The sequence below is a fragment of the Hordeum vulgare genome, chromosome 7H (genome assembly GCF_904849725.1).
Source record: "Hordeum vulgare subsp. vulgare chromosome 7H, MorexV3_pseudomolecules_assembly, whole genome shotgun sequence".
In the NCBI taxonomy this organism is placed as follows: domain Eukaryota; kingdom Viridiplantae; phylum Streptophyta; class Magnoliopsida; order Poales; family Poaceae; genus Hordeum; species Hordeum vulgare.
In genome coordinates, this window is record NC_058524.1 from 350786682 (window position 1) to 350811657 (window position 24976).

A 24976-nucleotide genomic window follows, 5' to 3' on the forward strand; every position below is an offset into this window, starting at 1 on the left:
GCTCCCAGATTGGATCTCACAGGAACACAGGCTCCCAGCAGCGGAAAAGTATTTTCGTCGCTCTTTCTAGCGATGGGGGATATTTGGGAATTTATAGGCCAAAGAATAGGGTTAGGCAGCCTGTAAAGGACCCACAAGCTTTGGGGCGCGACCACCCCTAGGGCGCGCCCTGCAGGCTTGTGGCCTCCCGGTAGGTGCCCTGCCCCCCTACTCCAAGTCTCCTGGGTTTCTTTTGGTCCAAGAAAAATCTTTCCGCAGATTTTTCCCGTTTGGACTCCGTTCAATATTCCTTATCTACAATACTCAAAAACATGGAAATAACAGAAACTGGCACTAGGGTCTAGATTAATAGGTTAGCCCAAAATAATATAAAACAAGATATTAATGCATACAAAACATCGAAAATAGATAATATAATAGCATGGAACAATAAAAAATTATAGATACGTTGGAGACATATCAAGCATCCCCAAGCTTAATTCCTGCTCGTCCTCGAGTAGGTAAATGATAAAAACGAAATTCTTGATGGGGAATGCTACCTAACATATTATCCATGTAACATTCTCTATTGTGGCATGAATATTCAGATCCATAAGATTCAAACAAAAGTCTAATATTGACATAAAAACAATAATACTTCAAGCATACTAATAAGGAAATTGCTTCCTTTCAAAATAACATGGTCATAGAAAGTTATCCCTACATAATCATATGGTCCGGCTATGCTCCATCTTCACCACACAAAGTATCTAAATCATGCACAACGCCGATGAAAATGAAGCAATTATTTCACATTTTTTATGTTCTCAAACCTTTTTAACTCTCACGCAATCTATGAGCATGAGCCATGGATATAACACTATAGGTGGAATAGAGTATGGTGGAGGTTGCAAAAAAGTAAAAGATAGTCTCACATCAACTAGGCATATCAACGGACTGTGGAGATGTCCATCAGTAGATATCAATGTGAGTGAGTAGGGATTGCCATGCAACAAATGCACTAGAGCTATAAGTGTATGAAAGATCAAAAAGGAAACTAAGTGGTTGTGCAAAAGATGTAATTCCACTAGTTATATGGAAGTGACAAAATAGGAGAGTCTCTATGAAGAACATGGTGCTACTTTGAAGCACAAGTGTGGAAAAATATTGTAGCATTGTCCCTTCTCTCTTTCTTTCATTTTTTCCTTTTTGGTGGGCTTCTTTGGCCTCTTTTATTTTTTACGGGCTTCGTTGGCCTCTTTTATTTTTTGAAAAGTCCGGAGACTCATCCCAACTTGTGAGGGAATCATAGCTTCCATCATCCTTTTCTCACACGCGACAATGCTCTAATAATGCAAATCATCACACTTTTATTTACTTAGAAGTCAAAGATTGCAACTCGATATCTAGAAAAATATGACTCTATAAGCAATATGGAAGTGATGGTGCGTGTCATAAAAACGGGGCGGTGGTGTTGCATGGCTATATATCTCGGAATGGCTATGAAAATGCCATAATAGGTAGATATGGTGGCTGTTTTCAGGATGGTGGGTTTAATGTATCGGCGAGTGTTGCGCGGTACTAGAGAGACTAGAAAAGGTGGAAGGGTGAGAGTGCATATAATCTATGAACTCAACATTAGTCATAAAGAACTCACATACTGATTGCAAAAGCCTATTAGTTATCGAAGCAAAGTATTAGACGCATGCTCCTAGGGGAAGGGTTGGTAGGAGTTAACCATCGCGCGATCCCGACCTCCACACAAAGGTTGAAAATCATTAAACAAATCATGCTCCGACTTCATCACATGACGGTTCACCATAAGTGCATGCTACTTGAATCGCAAGCTCTAGCACAAGTATTTCTTCCAATTCACAATTACTTACTAGCATGACTCTCATATTACCATATTCAAATCTCAATACTATATGCAAGGAATTAAACTCCTCATCATATTCAATGCACTTAATATGAAAGTTTTTATTATATCCCTCTCGGATGCCTATTGTATTAGGACTATATTCATAACCTAAAACAATTACCATGTTGTTTAAAGAACTCTCAAAATAGTATAAGTGAGGTATGAGAGTTTAGTAATTTCCATAAAACACCACACCGCCGTGCTCTAAAACATCTAGGTGAAGCACTAGTGTAACATTGCCTAGCTCAAAAGATATAAGTGAAGCACAAAGAGTATTCAAATAAATTCACGATTCAGCGTGTCTCTCTGAACAAATGTGTGGAGAAGGGATGATTGTGGCAAACTAATAATTAAGTACTCATATAATACAAGACGCTCCAAGCAAAACACATATCATATGGTGAATAGAAACATAGCCTCAAGTAAATTTACCGGTGGATTGAAGAAGAAAGAGGGGATGCCTTCCGGGGCCTCCCCAAGTTTGGCTCTTTGGTATCCTTGAATATGGCTTGGGTTGCCTTGGGCATCCCCAAGCTTAGTCTCCTTCCACTCCTTATTCCATAGTCCATCAAATCTCAAAACTTCAAAACTTCACAACACAAAACTCAACAGAAAACTCATGAGATAAGTTAGTATCAAAAAAATAAATCACCACTTTAGGTACTGTTGTGAACTCATTCTTTATTGGTATTGATGTAATATTTACGTAATTCCGACTTATCCATGGTTCATACCCTGTTACAACCCATAGGTTCATCAAAATAGCAAATAACACAAAGAAACCAGAATCTATCAAAAACAGAATAGTCTATAGTAATCTGTTTACCTCGAATACTTCTGTAACACCACAAATTTTGAAAAATCAGGAAAATCTGGGAAATTTATAAATTAATCTTGTGTAAAAAATCATATCAAAAGCACGTTCCTATGAATTTACAGAATTCGTGGACTGAGAGCGAAAGTTTCTGTTTTTAAGCAAAATCAACTTGCAAACACCGTAGACCATCCCAAAGGTCTTACTTGGCTAAAATAGTATTGAAAACAAGAAAACACAATTATTATAGAGGTAATAATGTGTGCAGCACTCAAAAACATAAGCAAAAAACAAAAACATAAAAATAAAATTGGGTTGCCTCCCAACAAGCGCTATTGTTTAATGCCCCTAACTAGGCATAACGATTCCAATGATGCTTGCATAAAGGTAAAGAACATAAATAGAGCATCATGAATTACATGATGCTCTGTTTATGTCTAACCCACTTCCTATGTATCAGTATTTTGTGAGCAAACAAATTGGAACAAGAATCAATTAGCACGGGAAGGGAAAACAAGTATAACTTCAAAATTTCAACACATAGAGAAGAAACTTGATATTATTGCAATATGTAAAAGCATATGTTCCTCTCTCATAGTAATTTTCAGTAGCATCATGAATAAATTCAACAATATAACTATCACATAAAGCATTATTTTCATGATCCACATGCCTAGAAGTCTTACAATATTCAAAGGAAGTGGGATTAACATTAACTAAAGTCATGACCTTTCCAAATCCACTTTTATCAAAAAATTCATAAGATTGAACACTCTCCAAATATGTGGGATTCTTTTTACCTAAAGTTGACACTCTTCCAGACCCACTTTCGATATCATATTCATCAATAGTATTAAATAAATTATCAAGATCATAAGAAGCATTATCACCCTAATCATGATCATTGCAATAAGAGTGGCATGACAAACTCATCAAATATAGCATCCCCAAGCTTGTGGGTTTGCATATCATTAGCACAATTGATATCAATAGAATTGATAACCATATCATTGCATTCATGCTTTTCATTCAAGGAAATATCGTGAATCACTTCTTCACAATTTTCAGAGTCATGAATCTCAAGCAAAACTTCATGGAGATAATCCAGTACACTCAACTCACTAGCAATTGGTTCATCATAATTGGATCCCTTGAAAAGATTAACAAGTGGATGAGGATCCATATCAATAGATTTTTACCAAGAAAAGATGCAAGCAAATAGAAGGCACATGGTAACACAAGTAGAGAAAAAGGCGACTAAAATGGCAAATTGGTGAATTGGGGGAGAAGAAAACGGGAGGCAAATGGAAAATAAAGTAAATACAAGAGATGAGTTTGTGATGGGTACTTTGTAGGCTTGATATTGCTATGTATATCCCTAGCAACGGCGCTAGAAATCCTTCTTTCTATCTCTTAAGCTTGCGTTTGTTTTCACTTGAAGAGGAAATGGTGATGCGGCGAAGTATTTCCCTCGGTTTGTTGAGAACCAAGGTATCAATCCAGTAGGAGGAACAAGCAACGACCCAATCGTAGAACCTACATAAATAATCAAACTCTTGAACCCAATGCTAAAAAGGGGTTGTCAATCCCTTCAGAGTTATTTGCAAGGATGAGATTTGGTAGAGATAGATATAAAGATTGCAGAAACAAAAGTAAATAAATTGCAGCAAGATATTTTTGGTATTTTTGGTTTATAGATTTGAAAGTATAATATGGAAAATAGAACCGGGGGCCATAGGTTTCACTAGAGGCTTCTCTCATAAAGGAAATTAATACGGTGGGTGAACAAATTATTGTCAAGCAAATGATAACAAAGCAAATAATTATGAAGATATCTAAGGCAATGATTATGCATATAGGTATCACCTCTTTGTCCAGTAGATCGAAACGATTCTGCATCTACTTCTATTACTTCACACATTGACCGACTCCTACCCGCATCTAGAGTATTAAGTTCATGAAGAATAGAGTAACGCATTAAGTAAGATGACATGATGTAGACGGATAAACTCAAGCAATATGATGAAAACCCCATCTTTTTATACTTGACGGCAACTATACAATACGTGCCCCGCTACACCTACTTTCTCAATGGATGAGGACACTACAAGATTGAACCCAAACTAAGCACTTCTCCCATTGCAAGAATTACCAATCTAGTTGGCCAAACCAAACCATTAACTCGAAGACACTTGCTAACAAATGAAATCATGCATATAAGAAGGTATTACATCGGATCTCAACAAACACACCGCAAAAGAGTATCACATCGGATAGATCTCCATGAAGATCATGAAGAACATGGTATTGAAGATCAAAGAGACAGAAGAAGCCATCTAGCTACTAGTTATGGCCCCGTAGGTCTGTGTGAGCTACTCCCGCATCATCGGAGGGGCAATGGAGTTGATGTAGATGCCCTCAGTGATCAATTCCCTCCCTAGCAGATGACGACAAAAGTCTCCCAGATTGGATCTCACGGTAACAGAGGCTCCCGACGGCGGTAAAGTATTTTCGTGGCTGGTTTGAATGATGGGGGAATATTTGCGAATTTATAGGCCAAAGGATAGGGTTAGGAGGGATGCACGGGAACGACAAGCCAGGGGCGTGACCACCCCCTAGGACACGCCCTGTACGCTTGTGGCCTCCCGGCAGGTGCCCTGCCCCCTACTCCAAGTCTCCTGGATTTCTTCTGGTCCAAGAAAAATCTTTCCAGAGATTTTGTTCGGCTTGGACTCCATTTAACATTCCTTATCTCCAATACTCAAAACATGGAAAAAAACAGAAACTGGCACTGGGCTCTAAATTAATGGATTAGTCCCAAAAATAATATAAAATAGCATATTAATGCATATAAAACATCCAAAACAAATAATATAATAGCATGGAATAATCAAAAATTATAGATACGTTGGAGACATATCACGTGTCAAGGGGGGTGCATGAGCATCGCGACTCAGGACCTTCACTCGCTGTGTAGCCTCTCACCTCCTCGTAATCCACTAGCGGTTGAGATATGCGTAGGGTGGGGTACTGTCGATAGAGCGCCAAGACTTTCGAAGAAGAACGTTAGGGACATCAAGGGAGTCGCTTGCGCGTCAAGGGGGTGCCTGAGCATTGGGACTCAAGACCTTCTCTCGCCCTGTAGCCTCTCACCTCCTTGTAATCCAGTGGCAGTTGACATACACGCAGGGTTGGGCCCTGCCGATGGAGAGTGCCCAGGCTCCCGAAGGGGAACACAGAGGTCCTCAAGCGAGTCGCTTGCACGTCAAGGGGGTGCCTGAGCATCGCGACTCAGGGACTTCACTGGCCGTGTAGCCTCTCACCTCCTTGTAATCTAGTGGTGGTTGAGATACGCGCAGGGTTGGGCCCTACCAAAGGAGAGCAGAAAGACAAGCAAGATAAAAACCTATCACGGAGATAGATATTACAAATCACTAGCAGTTCCATTTTACTAATTTAAGGGGGACATTTTTTATAAGAAAACTTGCCAAAATTAATTCCTTTTAAAGGCATTATCATCATTTTAAGAGCCTCTTTTGCAGTACAACTATTTCATAAATTAATTTAAAATTCCACAAAAATTGGAAGATGTCAAGCAATGTTTATGATTCACTTATATGCAAAAACCCATGGCTGTTGTTTGTAAAATTTGAGCAGCACGACCTCGTTTCCATTGTGGACGAGATTGGCAATTTGAACAACATCCCTATTTTATCTTGCTCATATGACTATGAATTTTTTGCATCTTATAGTTCATCCTACCAAACCCTTAAGTCCAAGAGTTGAACTCCATTGAATTATTGTAAGTGCATAAAATAATAGCATGCATTTTCTGACGAGAACTTCTTTTCTCCAAAAATTGCATTACCAAGTTTTCTTTTGCCAGACTAAGCTCACAACTCTGTTTAGCATCTAAAGAGACCCTATCCTCCCAATTTTATTGTTAGAAAACCCCCATAGGTGGATCTAGCATTCTGTCAAGCACATGTAGTGCATGGCCCGAATTGGCAAGGTTTTGACTTTGCACTGTGGAGTTTCTCCCCTGGCCCAACCAACATGTCTCGCATCCTTGCTTTAACCCCTAGCCTATCCTTGTTAATTTTCTCTTGCTTTGGGCCCCTCTTTCTATGTCGAGCATTCCATCGAACACCTAGTGGGCATGTCCGGAGCGCGAGCATAGCACATGTTTTGCACGAACCCGTGCCCGAGCCACCGTGTCCATCTCCCCCTTGCCCCTTAGCATGCTCGCAGAGCCGTGCCGTGTTGCTTCCTTGCCCGACGCACCAGCCCCCCCCCCTCACGGAGCGGTGTTCCGTCCGTCCGCTAGCCGTCGACCTCGCTGGACTCACCACGTCGTCTGGCCACCGCCAGACCTTGTCTCCGTCATGCTTATCCCCAAGCTGGCGAACTGACCACCACCTATAAATAGGGCCCCTCAACCCCTGTGGAGCTTCAGACTTCCACCCCCGATGCTGTAGAAAACCCCCCTGTGGCCGGAGCTAGTATTCCTCCTCGTCTGTGGACGAGCCAACCGCTGCTGCGGTTCAGTTGATTCCAGGCAACCTAGTGCCCAGGCACCTAAACCTCCTGGAGAGGCCTCAAACCCTTGCCAATTCCTTCTAGGACAAGCCATGGGCAGAATCCCCTAGTTCACCGGAGTGTTCCTCCACCATGATGGAAGGCCCGCTCGCCCTCGAGCTTCCCCTCTATCCTAACCATGGTCATCAGACAAGGGATCTCGTTCTGAGCATCTCCATGCCCAGGGTTCCTTGAATGGTGGCCCGAGCCTCCGGGAATTGCCGTCGGCGTTCCTGCCATCTTCGCCGGAGGAGGAAGACGATGACACCAGTCAAATATGATTGGTGGGTCTGGTGGGGCCAGTCGGTAGTGACTAAGGGTCACACCCGAATCGGCAGCAGGAGGCGCCTTTCTGTTAGTACGTCTTCTCTTTGTTTAAATCGTATTCCCTAGCGAGGCGTTTTCCTGGTGACATGCTTTCTATTCTAGAATGCGTAAACTCCAACAAAGCGTTTTCTTTAAACTATTTCATTTAAAAACAGAGTTTGACGAAGACCTTGACTAGCTCTAACTTTTAAAATAAAACCCCAAATGAGTTGATTCTTTTTCTATTGTTTCTCAAATTTCACCTAGTTTATTGTCTTATTTATTTCAAATAAAATTAAACAAGTTATGTCAGCTGTTTTGGAAATGTGCGGGATTCCAATATACTTTCGGAAATAGGAATTTGGAGGGAAGATTAAAGCTTAAAAGTTTCGGAGTGACATCAACCTTCATGCATACTCAAGGCAAGCATCTTGAACCCCTATTTGTCTTAAGCGTGTGGCTGATTGTTACAATGATTGGTTGCATGGTTATGTTACTTAAACAAAACTCCCCATAGTTGCATACCTGCATGAATACATGTGATATGTGTGTTTTTGATTTTGAGCATAAATTACCGGTAATTGGTGTGTACTGCCTCATGCCACGTACACCATGTGGGTCCGGGCAACCTCGGAGGAAGGTTCGTCATGGCAGACATGTGGCCATGAAACTGACATCTTGTGGCGACGAGAATGATTAGTGATGGTGTATCGAGGTGTGATGGTGGTATCCCTAATGAATATTGTTCAGAAGTTTGGTGGTGCTAACCCTTGCAGGAAAACTTAAACCTCCCGAGTGGACCGTGGATCGAGTCTCTTGCGACTAACCCCCATACTTGAGATGTGCTACCACTTGTCCCTGCCACAGGTAGGGTGCGGTCGAGTAAATCATCAACCTCTTTTCTAGCACTAACCATACAGAGAGTCCAAAGTGGAAGATACCAAATTGCAACTGGTAGGCATGTCACTTGGTCCGGGGGCATGGGTGTTTCCGGTTTGGAACCAAGAGGGGGCACCCCCTTGTAGCGCGCGGTATAAATTTGATTCGATGCTAGTGGAGATTGAGAATCTTCCCATCCAGAGCTTTACTTAATTAATGTTGTGGATGACCGAGGCATCGAGAAGTTAAACTGGTGTGTGCGGGTTAGGTGTGCTTTCAACTAATAGGTCGTAATCAGAATTAGTTGACATCTCTGGTTGAATAAAGAAACCCGTTACTCGTGGGTACAGAGTACACCCTCTGCAAAGTTAAATACCTATTCGAATAGCCATGTCCGCGGGTAAGGACTATAGTCTGGAATGGGTCAAATGTTGGTCTGAGTGTCGGTCTTTGGAGGAATAAATACAAAAATGATGATGATCATGAACTCGGATAACAACCATAATTACTATGAATTTTGTTGTGGACTAATTATTTCTGGTATATGAATTTTTGAGTACCCTTGGGACAGTTCGACCTCCCTGATACTCGATGTTATTACTTTGATATAAGCCCTTTATGTTGTTTCGCTTAGACGCCCGACTGTGGCAACTTTTATTATTACCATATATAAAGTTCTTTCCATGGTGCCGCATAGACGCCCGACTATGGCAACTGCTAGTACTTTCATTTAAGCCCTTTTTTGTGGTGTCGTGTATATGCCCGACCGTGGCAACTATTATTACTTTCATATAATCCATTCTTGTGGTGTCGCTTAGACGCCCGACTATGGCACGCATGTTATTACGCATTTCATCATTATTACATTTTTACTATCCCTTTTTTGGCATTGCCCTACACGCCCAACTGCGGCACACCTGTCATTATCTCATTGTAAGCCCTCTATGCGGTGTCGCCCAGACGCCTGAGTGTGGCTTATAGTGTGTGTCCTTTCTGCAGTGTTGCCGCAGACGCTCAATCGTCACATTTAACATAATTATTTTCCCCTTTACTTTTCTTGTCTATACATCATGAGTAGAAATGATTTAACTGCATAACTGCATCGATGAATTAATCTTGTGGCATATCACGTGGTATTAAATTGTTTGTGCATGCTCTTACCTGCTTCAACTTATCTCTTTTCATGATGTTTGTGAGTACATTCAAAGTACTCACCGGCTTGTCCCTGGCTATTGTCTTGGCCAGATTGCATATTTGGAGAGGAGCATGATGATAGCAACTTCAAAACCTAAGAGTCGAGGATAGCAACCTTGTGAGTTAGGAATTATCCACGTCAGGTGTTCCTGTGGGAACAGAATCCCATGGACACTAGAGATTTCTCTTGTCAATTCCGCCGTCAGTCTACAGACATACTTGTTTAACCCCATGGACCTTCATGGTATTGTACCCAAATTTTGTAATTGCTTGCAATATCTGTATCAACTGAGTGTTCACCAGCTAGTAGTAATCCTAGGGCTTGTGAACAAAAGGGCCTATTTTTGTAAATTGTTTTCCGAAAAACCGGTCGCTACAATAGCTACGAGAGGGGGAGTGCATATACATACCCTTGTAGATTTCTAAGCATAAGCATTAAGAAACGCGGTTGATGTAGTCGTACGTCTTCGTGATCCAATCACAATTTGTCCCGAGTTAGCATCGAACGGACGACACCTCCACGTTCAGCACACATGGGGCTCGATGACGTCTCCTCTTTCTTGATCCAGCAAGCAAGGGGGAGAAGTATATAGTATCATAACTGGCATGACAGCATGGTGGACATGGTGGTGGATCAATATCGGTAGGGATTCACCAAGCGCTACCATAGATGTGATATGAAGAGAAAAAGGAGGAATGGGAGAGGAAAGTCTGCCGCCAGGGCGTTGGGATTGGTGTGTACATCCCTCCCCTCTCCTCCACTATATATAGGAGGCAAGGGGGAAAGGGGAGGCGCAGCCTTCACCCCTCCTCCAAGGGAGGGGCCGGCGGCCAAGGGAGGAGACCTCCCTTCACAAAGAAGGGAGGAGACCTCCCTTCACAAAGAAGGGAGGAGTCACCTTCCTCCAAGGCACCTCCAGGGTGCCTTGTCCCTATGCGACTCTTGCCCCCAAGGCTAATTCGCTTCTAGGGGCTCATGCGCCTGGCCCAAGCTGGCTAGGGCGCACCCCCTATAACCCATGTGGGCCCTCGTGTAGGTGGAACCCCCGGTGGACCGCCAGAACCCTTTTCGGCACACCAGTACACTACCTGTAATGCCCGAAACTTTTTAGGCGAAAAAAATAGGACTTCCCATATATATCTTTACCTCTTGGACAATTCTGAAACTCCTCGTGATGTCCTGGATCTCATCTGGGACTCCGAACAACATTGTTCACCAATGTACATATCCCAATACTACTCCAGCGTCATCGACCGTTAAGCGTGCGGACCCTGTGGGTTTGGGCATTATGTATACATGACCGAGACACTTCTCTGGCCAATAATCAGTAGCGGTACCTAGATGCCCATGTTGGTTCCTACATATTCAACGAAGATCTACATCGGTCGAACCACGATGCCAAGGATTCAATCTATCATGTAAGGAGTTCCCTTTGTCCAACGGTATGTTACTTGTGTGAGATCCGATCGTCGATATCTCCATACCTAGTTCAATCTCATTACCAGCAAATCCCTTTACTCATTCTTTAATACAAGATCACGTGACTAAATCCTTAATCACATTGCTTGCAAGCTTCTTGTGATGTTGTATTACCGAGAGGGCCTAGATATACCTCTCCGTCATACAGAGTGACAAATCCTAGTATCGATCCATGACAACCCAATAGAAACCCTGGGAGTTACCTAGAGAGCATCTTTATGATCACCAATTTACGTTGCGACATTTGACACACATAAGGCATTCCTGTGGTGTCAGGGAGTTGCATGATCTTATGGTATTAGGAATATATACTTGACATAAAGAAAGCAATAGCAATAAACTTAGTGATAGGATCAAATGCTATGCTTGCGTTGTGGGTCTTGTCCATCACATCATTCTCCTAATGATGTGATCCCGTTACCAAATGACAACTCAGGTCTACGGTTACGAAACTGAAACCATCTTTGATCAACGAGCTAGTCCAGTAGAGGCTCACTAGGAACACTATGTTATCTACGTATCCACACATGTATCTGAGTTTCCAATCAATACAATTATAGCATGGATAATAAATGATTAACATGAACAAGGAAATATGATAATAACTACTTTATTATAGCCTCTTGGGCTTATTTCCAATAGTCTCCCACATGCTCTAGAGCCAATAATCTAGTTCGCATCACCATGTGATTAACACACAATGAGTTTTGGGGTTTTATCATGTTTTGTTTGTGAGAGAGGTTTTAGTCAACGTGTAGCGACCCGACTCAAAACGAGGCAAGCCTCTATACATCTATGCCATCCCTGGATCAGTATGCTGGCACACACAGTACATCAATGTATATATCAAAGTGCAATCACATGTAAATAACGTAAAACTGATATATACCTCAAAATCTCAGCGGAAACAGTCAAGGGAGTGGAGTCCCAATAAACACCAACGGCAAGTTGAGTGCAGACCGTAACACTGAATCGTACTCTTACTCGTCGAAGAAAGTATCTGCAACATAAGACGTTGCAGCCGTGTAGGTCAGCATATTGAATATGCCGGCAAGTCAGAAAAGACAGGGGTAAAAATATCATCTATACTATATGCTTATATGGCAGGTGGGGCTGTAAGTTTTTAGCGGAAAGCAAAGTTTTCTCCTACAACAAGAGAGGGGCTAAAAGAAAAAATATTACTATGTTGTTGGTTGTTAATGAGATGGTTCCGCCAACCAGTTCTCATACCCAAGTCATCAATATTACCCACATCAATAATAAATGGTGTTGAGAATTCCTGATAGTTTCAGTTCCTTTGGCTCAAGTTGTCCATGACCGTGGACACGGCTAATCGATTAGGTTTGAGTACTCTGCAGAGTTTTGCACACGTTCCCCACAAGATTTGATCACCTCCGTGTATGTCCTCGCACTTCAGGGTGTTTGAAGATCGGATGATCAAAACAAGGTCTTTCAACGGGTTCCTCCGATCCAGTGTCGGTGCCCATCCAATCCTACCGTTCTTCTACACCTCGTAGCACCACCTGTTCAGAGTCACCACGTTGTCCAACCAAGCCAGAGCCCATAATGACTTGTGGCTGTGCAGGTAAGCCTTGGGTCTTCAAAATATCCGTCCGTCTCTTTGAGCCTGGGTGAATCTTTCTGCAAGATGTCATGGCGCTTCCCCATGCATCCCGGGTCGTCCACTGGTTTCTCCAGGGAACCCATCTAAACCGTCCTTCACCCATAGGTGTATTTCATTCCGAGGTCTTGCAAGTCTTGCAGTCTTCAGGTCTTGATTATTAAGTTCTCACAACACTGATGGTAAACACTCAACCAAAACCCCGTCTACTAGGAGCATAGCATAATAACGTCCCGGCAAAAGTAACAAGGGGGTGGGTTCCTACCACATGATACTACATCAGGATCCAAAATTTCCAAGTACCTACTTTGCATGCAATTGGGTGAAGAAAGGTAGAACTACAATGCACATAAAACATAAGTAATAATATGATCAATGTGACTTGCCTGGTGAGGTGGATGAAGAAGAATTATCGTTCTCGAGAAATAACATGATAGAACTATTCGTCACTCTCTGATGAAATCTATATAATCAAACATAGTATTCACATAAGCACTCACACTAGCAATCAAATAACAAACAACAATAAAACTTGATGCAATCAAAATAAAATCACTAACACACAAAAAAACTATAGCACAAAGTGGTGCAATTTTCTTTACATAACCAAAACAGAATCTGTTTTGGTAAAAAACCCAAGTAAATTAAAATTGAGACTTGAACTACTGAAAGATATGATCAATAGGAAACAGTAGCAAAAAGAATAAATTTAAAAGCTATTTTTAAACTCCCGGTATAAGCAAAACAAGATTTAAATCAAATCTACTCTGATTCATATTTTGAAATTTCAAACATAGGCAAATAATACGTTTTCGGAAACTACAAGAAAATTGTGATCTAACGCAAAAAGAATCATCTTCATTGGACTTCTAGATTAAAACATAGAAGGGAAACAAAACTGGAACTGGTTCTATTTCGGAAACAAAAACTGAAGAAGATAAAAACGAAAAAGTGACGTGGCGGATCCTGATTGGTTCTTGGCTGTGCACGTTTTAGGCTATCTAGAGGGCGACCACAAACTAACCAAACCGCGTTGGCTAACTAACTAAATAAAATAAACCGCCGGTTCTTCTAAAAGAACCGAAGAGGTATTCCCTCTCTAATCTACTCCGTTGGCTAACGATCCTACAGTAGGAAACAAAAAAAGGAAAAAAGAGAGAGGAGGGAGAGGATCTTACCATGGTTGGCAGGGGATGGGGGCCTTCTCTGGCGAGGTGGGTTGCTCCGGCGAGGGGGTGTGGTCGCCGAAGGGGATGGGGGAACGGCGGCGGGGGGGCGGGGGGGGGGGGGGGGGGGGGTCGGCGCGTGGGGTGGTGGCGCTGGGCGTCCTCAGGTGCTGCTCGTTCCTCGCGTCGGGCTCCTGGGAGAGCTCCTGCCCAGCGACAGGATTAGGGGCGGCGGGGAGAGGTCTGTAGGGGCGACGTGGGTGGGGTGGAGGCGTGGGGTAGCATGGCAGGGGGTGGGGTGGCGCGGCAGGGAAAGTGGGCGCTGGAGGGGTCTATAGGGGCGATGGGGTGGCCTGTAGAGGCATCTGGTGAGTTCGGCGGTGCAGGGAAGGAGGGGATGGTGGCAAGGTGGCTACGGGCAGGGAGAAGACGCGGTGATGGGAAAAATGGAACGAGGAGGATCGGGGCTTTATATAGAGGGGATCGGGAGGCGCCGGGAAGGAAAGGAGAGGGAGATCGGGAAGGGAGGATTTCTTGTCACCATTGCTATGGAAGTTCGTGGGAGGAGGGAGAACGTGAGGAAGAAGAAGATCCTGTTGGGCCAGTTTTTGGAAACCTCTTAATGGGCCAGCGCTTTATTTCCAAATAAATGAGATCTCTTTCCTATTTTCAAAAACCAAAAAGTAAATGATAAAAAAGGAAACGAAATAAATTTGGAATAAATAGTTTCTATATACCAAAATTATCAGAAAAATAAAATCTAAATGATGGACATTTTTACACGGCCAAAATAAAAACTTTTTAAAAAATGTTTTTCAGAAAATCCCCTAAATGCTTTATTTTTTTTGCAAATAATTACTCAAATAAATCTTGGGTGTCATGGCTCAACTATTTCAAAGAATATCCCCGGGTTTGGAGGGTCATGTTTCTCCTCTCTTTTTCTTGCTTGACAAGATATGGTTCCCGGCATTCCGCGAGTGAGGAAGAAACAAAATGCAAAGCAAAATCGAAAGGAATTCCAATGCCACCTTTATTCAAATTCTTTATAGTTGAAGAAGTCATGCTATCTCCTCTCGCTGATTTTTTAAAATAGATGAATTTGAATTCACAGGAAAAGAGAAAGTCATTTTATTCCCTCTCATTCAAAACTTTTTTTAAAAGTTTCAAACTTAACTCAAGTTTCAATCACTCAAACAAACAAACGATCAATCTAATAATTATATTAACATTCCAAAATTTGGGATGTTACACAATGGGTGTACAACATTCAGATCAGTGTGTACTTTGCAAATCTCTATGTCATATTGTATATGCTGCTACCACGCTCCACTTTGCAAATTTCCTCAGTCCAGTGATCCACTCCTGGATCACTCTTGTACCATTTGGTAGACTCATGGCAAGGCACACTAGGTGTGGTACACAACATGGCATAATTATAGAGCCTATCGATGTGGCATAGGGGAAAACCTTCATCCTTTATATGTCCTATGTTGTGGTAGAGCTTCGAGTCTTACTCAAATTCACACCTTACAATACAAGAAATAACTCCTTCTTTGACTAATCTATTTTGAACTCCTTCAAAATCTTGTCAAGGTATGCATTCCTTGAAAGTTTTATCAAGTGTAACTTTGATGCCAATATATGTGTACCTTTATCCAGGTTTTCCTTGAAAAACTCCTTTCAAACAACCCTTTATAGTTTCTAGAAATTCTACATCATTTTCGATCAACAATATGCCATCCACATATACTTATCATAAATTTCATAGTGCTCCCAGTCACTTTATTGTAAATACAAGTTTCTTCATAAACTTTGTATAAACCCAAAAGGTGTAATCACCTCATGAAAGTGCATATTCCAACTCTGAGATGCTTGCACCAGTCCATAAATGGATCACTATAGCTTGCATGCCTTTTAGCATCCTTAGGATCAACAAAAACTTCTGGTTGTATCACATACAACCTTTCCTTAAGGAAACTGCTAAAGAAATGATGTTTTGACATCCATATACCACATATCATAATCGAAAAACACAACAACTACTAAAATATTCAAACGGACATTAGCATCGCTACGGGTGAGAAAGTCTCATCATAGTCAACTCGTTGAACTTGTCGGAAACCTCTTTGCAACAAATCTAGCTTTTATAAATGGTGACATTTACCATCATTGTATGTTTTCCTATTAACGATCCATTTGTACTTAATAGCCTTACGACCATCAGGTAATTCTTCCAAAGTCCATACTTTGTTTTCTTACATGGATCCTATCTTGGATTTCATGGAGTCTACCATTCGTCAGAATATGGGCCCACTATCGCTTGTCCAAGCTCGTATGTTCACTCTTGTCCAACAACATGACGTCCAAGACATGATTACTGTACCACTCAGGAGTAGTGCATGTCGTTGTCGACCTACGAGGTTCGTCCGTAACTTGATCCGAAGCTTCACGATCAGCATCATTCGATTCCTCTATAATTGGTGTACGCGTCACGGAAACACCTTTATGTGTCGTGCTACTCTCTAATTGAAGTGATGGTTAAATAACCTCATCAAGTTCTACCTTCCTTCCACTCAATTCATTCGAACAAAACTCTTTCTCTATAAAGGAACCATTCTTGGCAACAAACACTTTGCCTTTGGATCTGAGATAGAGTATACCAAGTGTTTCCTTAGGGTATCTTATGAAGACACATTTCTCCGCTTTGGGTTCAAGCTTATCAGGTCGAAGCCTTTTGACATAAGTGTCACATCCCCAAACTTTAAGAAATGACAGCTCAGGTTACTTGCCAAACCATAATTCATACGGTGTCATATTGACGGATTTATATGGTGCCCTATTTCAAGTGAATGTGGTTGTCTATGGGGACCCCGACTAAAAAGTCATGATCACTGAATGCACGTGTAAAGTGATCCCATAGATCAATGCTCACTGAACACACATGAGCTAAATAACAAGAGTCTTATATTGAGACATACCATCTGATACAAATAGAGGTCGTTCAGGTTGAGTCTTACATAGATAGGGCCTCGAAGACCGACACACCAACCATAACTAGCAGCGAAATCCTTGAACAAAAGCGTGACCCCATGATATGTTCCTCAACCCTATAGGCATTCGGACTAGGAAGAGTCCTAGTTCGCGTGTTCGTATCCAACGAACTCTTCTCCATATTCCTGCTCTACCATGTCTGGTCAATTAAATAACTAGAGGCAAGCCAATAAGTACTTTGAATGTACTCGCAAGCAACCGATGTCGTGGAACAAGGTAATGGCAAAACATGATAAAGCACTAAATAGGGAATTTCTAGAAAGCTAATTTTAAGTACAGTGACATGATCAATATTTGGAGGTTCTGCGTCATAGGGTAAGCAATATCCATACGAACTAGTTACATATATCAATATCAAGTCAGGGTTGAACATCCCATGTTCATCCTCCATGCCAAGTTGTCCGACCCAGCTCATGAATCACACTTCCATCTTTCCCACACATTCATCCTTCTCACACCCATGCACACTTGGTTTATGCAAAAACATCTGGACGTAGTTTAAGTAGGTCCACCCAACTGCCCTTGACCGTGGACACGACTATTTGAATAGTTTTACACTCTACACAGGTTGCTTGCTATACCCACAAGACTCGGAGAAATTCTGTGTAATCCACAACTAGCAGTATGTTACATACCTGAGGTAAGCACCCACACAATGTCTTTCCCCTGGCGACACTAAACGAAGAGTCCACTCATGGTCCCACATCCTCATGATGTACATCGTATGATCCTCTCTCAAGATCGTACCATCCGTGAGGGGACTCAACGGAGTGCCTTGTGTTTGTAAAAATAGCCCATGGTCGCCCGACGTGGCACGACCCCGTCTCAAGTGGGTGACTTGGCCCTCCCGCCACTAGTAATGTGGGTTCTCTGCTAGCGTCAACCAAGGTAATCAACAAAGCCCCGTCCCACAAAGGGGTATCGTGGACACATTTAAGGTTGGGACAGCCAAGAAATCTTAAATCTAATCCCGCTTTCAAAACCAAACACACAACTAGCCTAAGTAGACAACTTATTTATCAAGTGATTACCTATATCAATAGCTCTCCCTCAGGCATTAGTGGCACCCGACGGGGTTTTTCAAATATCATTTAAATCATTTCCTTCATCGTCACCATGCACATTGCCATCCCATTTGCGTAGCAACTACTAGCAACCTAACTACTTCCTACCCGCACAACCCTCATAGGAAGGCAGAGTCATGCCCAAGTGCAAGTATCAACACGGAGTTATTCGGGGACAACCCACCAAGGTGGTCATAGATTCAACATGACTCAATGCATCGAAATGGAGTTCCTTATGACATGCATAAAAATAGTTTCTTATACATGGTCAAAGGGTTGCTTGCCTAGCTCAACAAAGTATCGGGGGTCTTCAAAGTCTTCTGGTCCAAGTCCCTTGTCAACAACGAAATCAGTCGTTGCAATATAAATGGGCAAAAATAAGAACACACCAAAAAGAGAGAAAATAATCCACTTCTAAAATGTTACATCACTCTGTAAAATACTATACTAAAACCCCAAAATATTTTCCTCTAGTTTTGAAGTGTGCAAAGTTTTGAAAACTATTTTAACAGTGATTTAAAAATATTCAAAACTAGGTTTTAAATAAAACCAGTACATAAAACATTTTCTAAAAATTTCACAAGTGGCATCATTAAATACGACAAATTATTACAACATTTTATGTGGAACAATATTTGAATTTAAATAAATATTTATTTGTAGGGAATTTTTGCAAATTTATGCAAAAATAAAAAAGAAAAGAGGCACTCTGTCTAATGGGCTAGAGCAGCTAGCCGGCTGGCCGAGCCGAACCAAGCGCGCGACGCTGCTGCGGCAACAAAAGTCCTTCCTTGTCGCTTAGGAATTCTTCTTGTCACTTCTCTGGTTTGCGTCGGTTTTTCCCTTGAAGAGGAAAGGGTGATGTAGCATAGGAGCAGTAAGTATCTCCCTCAGTTTGAGAACCAAGGTATCGATCCAGAAGGAGGGCCTCGTCAAGTCCAGAGTACCTGCGCAAACACAAACAAGCTTGCACCCAACGCTTCAAATGGGTTGTCAATCCCTTTGAACTTGTTTGCAAAGTGAGATCTGACAGCGGAAAGTGCAACAAAGTAAAAAGTGTAAGGCTGAAAATATGGTGTGGAGTAGACCCTGGGGGCCATAGTGTTCACTAGAGGCTTCTCTCAAAATAGCAAATATCACGGTGGGTGAACAAATTACTGTCGAGCAATTGATAGAACCGCGCAAAGTCATGACGATATCTAAGGCAATGATCATACATATAGGCATCACGTCCGAGACAAGTAGACCGATACTTTCTGCATCTACTACTATTACTCCACACATCGACCGCTATCCAGCATGCATCTAGTGTATTGAGTTCATGACGAATAGAGTAACGCCTTAAGCAAGATGACATGATGTAGAGGGATAATCTCAAACCAATGATGAAAACCCCATATTTTTACCCTTGATGGGAACAACACGATGCGTGCCTCACTACCCCTTCTGTCACTGGGTGAGGTCACCGCACGGTGTGAACCCAAAACCAAGCACTTCTCCCATTGCAAGAATCATAGATCTAGTTGGCCAAACAAAACCCACAACTCGAAGAGAATTACAAGGATATGAAATCATGCATAAGAGAGATCAGAAGAAACTCAAATAAGATTCATAGATAATCTGATCATAAATCCACAATTCATCGGATCTCGACAAACACACCGCAAAAGAAGATTACATCCGATAGATCTCCATGAAGATCATGGAGAACTTTGTATTGAAGATCCAAGAGAGAGAAGAAGCCATCTAGTTACTAGCTATGGACCCGTAGGTCTATGGTGAACTACTCACGCATCATCGGAGAGGTCATGGTGTTGATGAAGAAGCCCTCCGTGTCCGAGTCTCCCCTCGGGAGGGGCACCAGGACGTGCCCCAGATGGGACGTTGCGGAGAGAGAAGCTTGCGGCGGCGGAAAAGTTATTGCGATGATCTCCTAATTTTTTTGGGATTTTTAGGGAATTTATAGGCGCAACCCCTAGGTCAGGGGACGATCAGGGGGCCCACAAGCCTGTATGGCGCGACCTCCCCCGTAGCAGCGGGGTGGGGGCTTGTGGGGCCCCTGGGGCTCCCCTGCCTTGGCTCCCAAGCTCCCCGATCTTCTTCCGTTCCAGAAAAAATCTTTTCGGGGATTTTCTTCCATTTGGACTCCATTTCAAAATCTCCTCTGAAAGGGGTCAAAAACATGGAAAACAGGAACTGGCACTTGGCACTGAGTTAATAAGTTAGTCCCAAATAATATATAAAAGGCATGCAAAACATCCAAAGTTTGACAAGAGAATAGCATGAAACCATCAAAAATTATAGATACGTTGGAGACGTATCAGACGCCTGCATTCAAACCCTTCAAGGGGGCCAAGGCTGTCAGCGGGCTAGAGAGGATGGGAGACGATGATAGAGAGGGAGAGGAGCTTACTGGCGGCGACTCCGGCAATGGTTTGGCGCGGCGAAGGCATGGATGGACTCCGGGGGCTGCCGCTGATCAGGGAGAGGTGGAGGAGGTCATCGGGGCTCAGCAGTTCACCACCGACGAGGAGTGCGATGAAGATAGCTTTTGGTAACACCACCTGAGCTGCTCCTGGCTGCGAACATGACGACGGGGAGGGGGGAAAGGGTCAGGAGGTTGTGGTGGTTGTAGATCGCGGAAGCAGGGGTGATAGGGAGCGCTCTCACCGTGCGAATGCCGATGAGCCGAGGCAGCAAGCTTCAGCTCGATCTCGAGCGTCTGAGCTCAAAATCAAGGGGGAAGCAGTGCAGGTGCTCAATCGGTGTATAGGGTAGGCGATTAGAGGGGAGGAATGAGCATGGAGTGGCCTTATATAGGCGGTCCCATGGTCCATCATGTGACGACGCGCCGGAGAGGCCGTTGCCAAGGCCAGAGGGTGCATGGGATAGAGTGGAAGTGCTTGGGGCGTTCCTGGGGTCGGTTTCTCTTTTTTTGGGCTCTTTGGCCTCTTTTTTTTATTTCCTCACATGGGACAATGCTCTAATAATTATGATCATCACACTTTTATTTACTCACAGCTCAAAGATCACAATGATAATGACTCCATAGGAAATGCCTCCGGCGGTGTACCGGGATGTGCAACGATCTAGCATGGCGTATGACGTTGAAACATCTCGCTAGCTATCTTACGATCATGCAATGGCAATATGAGAGTGATGGCACAAGTCATGAGACAGAACGGTGGGAGTTGCATGGAAATATATCTCGGAATGGCTATGAAAATGCCATAGTAGGTAGATATGGTGGCTGTTTTGAGGAATGAATTTGGTGGGTTTGTGTACTGGCGAGAATTGCGCGGCACTAGAGAGGCTAGCAACGGTGGAAGGTGAAAGTGCATCTATACCATGGGCTCACATTAGTCATGAAGAACTCACATACTTATTGCGGACATTTTTATTAGTAATCGAAACGAAGTGCTAAACGCATACTCCGAGGGGAAGGGTTGGTAGGTGTAAACCATCGCATGATCCCGACCTCAACACAAAGGATGACAATCAATAGATCAATTATGCTCCGACTTCCTAACATAGCGGTTCACCATACGTGCATGCTACGGGAATCACTAACTTCAACACAAGTATTTCTAGATTCACAACACCCTACTAACATAACTCTTAATATTACCAAATCCATGTCTCAAAATTATTTGAGAGGCATCAAAACTTCTCTTTCTACTCAATGCACATGAAGATGGAGGTTTTTGCATCCTCTTTGGGTATCTATCACTTTTGGGACTACTTCCATAGCATAAGCCAACTACCAAATCACGCATCACCGTGCTCTAAAAGATATAAGTGAAGCACATAGATCAAAAGTGTCGCTCAAAAGATATAAGTGAAGCACATAGAGCAAAAGTGTCTAGCTCAAAAGATATAAGTGAAGCACATAGAGCAAAAGTGTCTAGCTCAAAAGATATAAGTGAAGCACTATGAGCATTCTAGCAAAATCACGATGAGTGCATGTCTATCTCTCTCAAAAAGGTGTGCAGCAAGGATGATTGTGACACAACAAAAGGAAAAAACTCCTACGATACAAGACACTCCAAGCAAAAACACATATCATGTGGTGAATAAAAATATAGCTCCAAGTAATGTTACCGATGGATTGAAGACGAAAGAGGGGATGCCTTCCCGGGGCATCCCCTTGCTTAGGCTTTTTGGTGTCCTTTAATTTGGCTTGGGATGCCTTGGGAATCCCCAAGCTTGAGCTCTTTCCACTCTTTATCTCTTTGTCCATGAGAACATCACCCAAAACTTGAAAACTTCATAACACAAAACTTAAACAGAAACTCGTGATAACATTAGTACAAGAAAACAAACTACCACTTCTTTTGGTACCATATCAAACTTGAATTCCATCTATATTGGTGTTGGTCTACTGTATTCTCACTTGTCCATGACTAGTACCCCCCGATACTAACCATAGTTTCATCAAAACAAGCAACCAACTCAACAAAAACAGAATCTGTGAAAAACAGACCAGTCTGTAGCAATCTGTATACTTCATATACTTCTGGTACCTCAAAGATCTGAAAAATTACGACTGCCTGGGAAAAAGGCATATCAACCAGCAGCAAAACGAATCAACTCAAAATATCTTTCGGAATAAAAATGAAAAATCATCTCGTGAGCGAAAAGTTTGTGTCTTTTTCCAGAAGGATCAAACAACCATCACCAAGACTAGTCATAAAGGTTTTGCTTGGCTCAAACACAAAAAGAAACACAAAAAACACAATCACAACAGAATTATTATGGTGTGGACGCAACAAAACAGAAAGAAAAAGATAAATTCATTGGGTTGCCTCCCAACAAGCGCTATTGTTTAACGCCCTTAGCTAGGCATTGATAATTCAATGATGCTCACACAAAAGACAAGAATTGAAGCACAACGAGAGCATCATAAAGCATGTCAAAATCACATCTAAGTCTAACATACTTCCTATGCATAGGCATTTTATAGGAAAATAGATTGTCAAGACAACCAATAGTTACCATATGCAAGGAAGAAGAAAGAGACAATAGCAATCTCAACATAACGGGAGGTGATTTAGTGATATGAAAGTTTCTACCACCATATTTTCCTCTCTCATAATAATTACATGTGGGATCATATTCGAATTCAACAATGTAACTATCACAAAGGATATTCTATTCATGATCCACATGCATGCAAAGTGGACGCTCTTCAAAAATAGTTGGATTATCATCAACTAAAGTCATGACTTCTCGAAACCCACTTTCAATAATATTGCAAATATCATATTCATCATGAGGCTGAAACAAATTTTCAAGATCACAAGAAAAATCATCGCCCCCACTCATGATCATTGCAACAAGTAGTGGACATAGCAAAACTAGCATCCCCAAGCTTAGGGTTTTGCATATTTTCAACATGATTGTCACTAATAGAATTTATAGTGAAACCATTGCAATCATGCTTTTCATCCAAGGATCCCTCGTGAATCACTTCATAAATTTCACAATTTTCAGATTCACGCATCTCAAGCAAAACTCCATGAAGATAGTCAAGTGCACTCAACTCACTAGCAATTGGATCAACATAATTTTATCTCTTAAAGAGATTAGAAAGTGGATGAGGATCCATATCACTAGATTTTCAGCAAGCGAAGATACAAGAATATTGAAGGCACATGGCACACAAGAGAACAGAAAGCAAGCGAGAGAAAGGGCGAACGAAAAGGCAAACGAAAAAGGCAAACGAAAAAGGCAAATTGTGAAGTGGGGGAGTGGAAAACGAGAGGCAACTAGCAAACAAAGTAAATGCAAGAGATGAGTTTGCGACACTTACTTGGACGAGTTCTTGACTTGACCTTCTTCCCCGGCAACGGTGCCAGAAATTCTTCTGCTGCGGCAACAAAAGTCCTTCCCTGGCGCTTAGGAATTCTTCTTCTTACTTCTCAGGTTTGCGTCGTTTTTCCCCTTGAAGAGGAAAGGGTGATGCATTACAGGAGCAGTAAGTATTTCCCTTAGTTTGATAACCAAGGTATTGATCTCGAAGGAACGCCTCGTCAAGTCCAGAGTACCTGCGCAAACACAAACAAGCTTGCACCCAACGCTTCAAAGGGGTTGTCAATCCCTTCCAGATTGTTTGCAATGTGAGATCTGACAACGGAAAGTGCAACGAAGTAAAAAGTGTAAGGCTGAAAATATGGTGTGGAGTAGACCCTGGGGGCCATAGTGTTCACTAGAGGCTTCTCTCAAAATAGCAAATATCACGGTGGGTGAACAAATTTCTATCGAGCAATTGATAGAACCGCGCAAAGTCATGACGATATCTAAGGCAATGATCATACATGTAGGCATCACGTCCGAGACAAGTGGACCGATACTTTCTGCATCTACTACTATTACTCCACACATCGACCGTTATCCAGCATGCATCTAGTGTATTGAGTTCATGACGAACAGAGTAACGCCTTAAGCAAGATGACATGATGTAGAGGGATAATCTCAAACCAATGATGAAAACCCCATCTTTTTACCCTTGATGGCAACAACACGATGCGTGCCTCGCTACCCCTTCTGTCACTGGGTGAGGTCACCACACGGTATGAACGCAAAACCAAGCACTTCTCCCATTACAAGAATCATAGATCTAGTTGGCCAAACAAAACCCACAACTCGAAGAGAATTACAAGGATATGAAATCATGCATAAGAGAGATCAGAAGAAACTCAATTAAGATTCATAGATAATCTGATCATAAATCCACAATTCATCGGATCTCGACAAACACACCGCAAAAGAAGATTACATAAGATAGATCTCCATGAAGATCATGGAGAACTTTGTATTGAAGATCCAAGAGAGAGAAGAAGCCATCTAGTTACTAGCTATGGACCCGTAGGTCTATGGTGAACTACTCACGCATCATCGGAGAGGTCATGGTGTTGATGAAG